The sequence below is a fragment of the Hibiscus syriacus genome, unplaced genomic scaffold, assembly GCF_006381635.1.
Source record: "Hibiscus syriacus cultivar Baekdansim isolate YM2019G1 unplaced genomic scaffold, ASM638163v2 tig00110236_pilon, whole genome shotgun sequence".
Lineage (NCBI taxonomy): Eukaryota > Viridiplantae > Streptophyta > Magnoliopsida > Malvales > Malvaceae > Hibiscus > Hibiscus syriacus.
In genome coordinates this window covers 734,265-738,928 of record NW_024062640.1, presented here as the reverse complement: position 1 = coordinate 738,928, position 4,664 = coordinate 734,265, and the positions used below count along the sequence as shown (strand labels likewise).

Below are 4,664 nucleotides of genomic sequence, written 5' to 3'. Positions count from 1 at the left end.
GCAAAAGGTAAGAGAAGTATCGATACTCCCATGGTAGTATCAATACTACCCTTTGTCTTTCAAGTTGTTCAAATTTCAATGTGCAAAATTGGTATCGATATTCTAGGAGTATCAATACTACTTTATATAGTAGTATTGATACTACAAAATCCTAATATCGAGATTGATCAAGCCCAATGGTCATTCACGACTATATTTTTAAATATAACAAAGGAAGTAGCGATACTCTAAACCCGAGTATTGATAATTCCTATACTGGGTAGTTTTATTTTGTAGTAAATTAATTCTGTAACGGACACAAATCAACTCTAACTACTAGAAACAACTAGCAACTCATTCCAACATATAAAAACAAGTCCACTTGAAGAAGGTTACAACACCTATCCAACCTTAAGGATCAAGAGAAAATCTCTTTCAATCTTTATTTTTCATTTTCTCTTGTACATAGTGTTTTGAGCTTCATTGTAAATCTTTAGTATTCATTATTGTGAGCTGAAATTTGTAAACACCTACCTTGTGAGGTTTTCTTGTTTGCACAAGTAATCCTTTGTAAAAAGGGAGTGGTTCTATCTTAACATTTAAAAAGATATGTAATTGTAAAGGTTGCTCTACAAAAAGAATGAACAAATCAGTGAATTTGTTAAAAATCCTTAGTGTTGAGCTAAGGTAGTAGATGTAGACTTTGATTGATAAAGTCGAACCACTCTAAATGATTGTGCAAGTTTTTCTATTCTTTTTCCTTCCACATCCAAAATTTTCAAAAGGCCAATTCACCCCCTTTTGACACTTTTTCGGTTGATCATTAGAGTCTCATTTATCTTAACACAACCATCCCTTTAACTACCAATGTCGCTTGTTTCGACCTTGACTTTTTGATTATATATCATGTTTCACACATCAATTTAAAGAAAATAAAAATTTTAAGTTCTCTTGTGGAACCTAATTCATATTTTTCAATAAAATCCAAAAATAAATTTACATTTTAATATTTAAAAAATTATTTTTTTATTATTTTTTTATGATGTTTGAAAAATTGATTGTAACATCTCGAGTTGATTTGCAACATTTGACAATTCTGCTGTCACATTAAAATCACTTAAACGATCCTCAAATCAAAATTTTAAAACCAAATTAAATTAAATTACCAAGTCAACACCAAATCAGAAGAAAATCAAAACATATGAGTTTAAAAGTAGTTGTTATAAAACTAGAGCTATAGAGTAAAATTTGAATATAAAGTCATAACTATACTAATGAGTTTACCAATTAAAATCAATCCATACAAATCTACGAAATACACATTTTCATTAGAAGTGATAAAATATTATACCATCACAAAATAATATTGAAAACATCCTAATGATGCCCCTCTAAACTCAACTATAGCCTACAGAGATCTATAATTTAATTATTTAATTTATTAATTGTGTGTATTCAGAATTATTAATTATACTAATTCTAAAATAAGTTTCGTTTTGCTGCACCTGCATGTCTGATTTTACTTTGACACGAATCAAGCGATCTCGGTAATGAATGAATTGTTATTATTTGTTAAAGTCTCGAGTTCGAGCATCAGAAATATCAGAAGTATGAACATTTAATGTTAAATAATTAAAAGTTATTTTTGAATAAATATTGTCATGTATTTACTCAAATTAATAAAAAAATATATCATTTTTCCTCAAATAGGAAAAAGTGGCAGCATGATTTTCCCAGGCCTTTCCCTCTCACACGATTCCATGAACCTACAATTTAAAATAAGAAAAAACTGTTTTACAAGGAATATTAATTGAACACCAAATGCGCCATGTTGACAAGTGTGTATAACAAAGAATATACACAGTAAAGAATTGCATAGATTCATATTAGCTAGTACAAACCACCTAACAAACTAACTGACTTAGCTAATCAACCTAACAGACTAACCACCTTTACATGCATCAGTCTAACATTCCCCCTGCTCTTCCTTTTCTCCTTTTGACAGCAATCTAACATTCCCTTTATTTTTCCTTGATAAAAAGATGAACAATTGAATCGAAAGTGCGATGCTTCCTTCCGTTCACTTGAATCGAAAGTGTCGATGCTTCCTTTCGTTCTTCTTGAATCGAAAGTGCCGATGCTTCCTTTCATTCTTCTTATTCACCTTCATTTCTTCTTTCTTCACCCTCTTTTACAAGGTTCCTTTACATACTTTTTTTCCTAATCAAGAGTTAAAGTTGTCACCTAGAATTCTTTGTAGAATCCATACAAAATCCTGTTTGAGCTAACAAAGCCCATGTTTCAGAATAGTAATAGCTAGATATCACGAAAAAAAACACGCATAGCAACATCTAAATTGCAACGTTCTTGATATGAGATAATCGAGCTTTGCCATCTTCCCCATCTCAGATGGGCACCAATCTACTGCAGTAAGTTCACCATGGTGATTCTTCAAGATGATAGGCTCCGCTTGAGGCTTGTTCACCTTCCAAATATGAACATTTCCTTTGCTGGAACCACTTAGTATGTAGTCTGCGTCTGGACTGATTGCTGACTTCACATAAAAAAAACTCTATTTGGCATCCAGAAAAAGTTTGCACCGGGCCTTATCAAGCTGAACTATATTATACAAGTATATCTTGTTGTCCATGCATGATGCTGTTAGAAAAACTCCTTTTGAGTTCTGGTACAAGCTAGATATACCCTTTTTAGATGCAGCCTCTGGTTGGGGACATGCCTGAGTGACATGGGATTTCAGATTCCTTGTATCCAAAACTTCACAACGCTGTCTGCAGCTCTAGACATAGCAATGGAAATGTCATCTTTGAGATAAAGAACTGAAGTAATGGTTGCAACAGCAGGCTTGCCACGTCTACCCTGCCTTGCTTGAGATGAAGGATGAGCTCCTTTGACCAGAATAGTTGATGCAAGGCAAACTTTATCATTTCTACTTCGGGAGTTGATCTTGCATCTTAGATCCCAAACGGTAAAGGACCCATCTCTCGGATCGGAAACAACTAGATCAGAATTAGTAGAATGAGAACTCAAACATTTTACACTTCCTGTGTGCAACATTAAGACTCCAGTGCATTTCTTTTCCTGAGCATCCCATACCTTTATAGTTTGATCCCTGAAGCTGTTAAAATGTAACTATCATCCTTCATCCAGCATACATCAAATATGGAATTTTCATGAGCAACCTATTCACTGATTCTTACTTTTTCAGTATTTCCCTGGTGTGATGCAGCGGTATCTTCCACTATATGAATCCCCTTCGTTTGTCTGACAGCATGAAACGGTTTAGTCATCGTACACCGGCGGCCTTCCATTTTAAGCGGCAGTGGAAACGAAAGCTGGCAGCAACGGAGGATGAGGACGACGAACACCATGCAGCGACTGTGAATTAGCAGCAGCCATGAACACCGAAACTTCTTGCAGCAGAAACGATTTCTCCAGGACTTATGGTGATTGATACCATGTTGACAAGTGTGTATAACAAAGAATATACACAGTAAAGAATTGCATAGATTCATATTAGCTAGTACACTGGTTTTATAACAATGGTTTAGCTAACCATTAACCACCTAACAAACTAACTGACTTAGCTAATCAACCTAACAGACTAACCACCTTTACATGCATCAGTTTAACGCCATACTAAATAGTTGTTTCCTAGAAACCATGAAATTATTAGTTTTTATTGGATTAAAATTTATAATATTTTAATAGTTTAAAGTAATTATAAGATAATATTTTTTGAGAAGTTTTTTAATCTATTAAAAACGCAAGCACACTACAAACATCGTAGTTTGAACCCAGAACCTTTAGAAAAAATAACTATATCTTATACTATTAAGATCACTTGACGAGTTCTATAATTATATGTATATATGTATAATGTATAATATATAATATAATCATTGAGTATGATATAAAATGAAATGACCAATTATATTACATATAAGAATATATACCATAAGTTATATATATTGATAAGCGATATCAAGAATGTTGTTCCACTTCGAGTGGAAACTCAACTCCAACAATGATATAGTAAGAAAGCAAGATAATAGTTGAGCAATTTTATGATATTCATTCATGGAAAACAACCCACATATAAATACTAGACGAAATACGACTCAACTCCCTCTACACTATCCCACTAACAATAGAAAATGCTAATAGTCTTGCTAAAAATTAAGAAGACTTGACTCAAAATAACAATATGCTAAAGAATAGAAAAACATGATTCCAACTAACAAGAAAGTGCTAAAAATAGAATGAAACACCATGCTCTCGTGTATACCGCAGAATCTTCACTTGGGCACATAATCTTTAGCCCATAATGGTTTATGTTGGGTTCTCTTGGGCCTGCTACACTTGGCCTCCACATTGGGCTTAACAATTCCCCACTCCATGACTTTAGCCTTGTCCACAAGGCTGCTACCATCCATTCCTACGGAACATGAAGGAATGGTATCAGAAAAGAGCGATGGGTGACTGCAGCGAAGCTCCTCAATATCTTCCCAAGTGCAATCGGTCGGTGCAGTGTTGGTCATTGAATTAAACATTGCTCTTTTGAAATTCCATTGCTCCATAGCTGTCTCCAATCAATAATTTTCCGGAGTTAGTATTGGTATGTCGTCCTCATCTGTTTTCGGAATCAGAAAAGTGGGTTCTAGTGG

General features: G+C 33.9%; 1 pseudogene; it reads right to left on the bottom strand.

Moving 5' to 3' along the window:
* Nucleotides 1-2,302: 2,302 nt before the first annotated feature.
* LOC120114614 lies at nt 2,303-3,368 on the bottom strand (annotated as a pseudogene).
* Nucleotides 3,369-4,664: the final 1,296 nt, after the last annotated feature.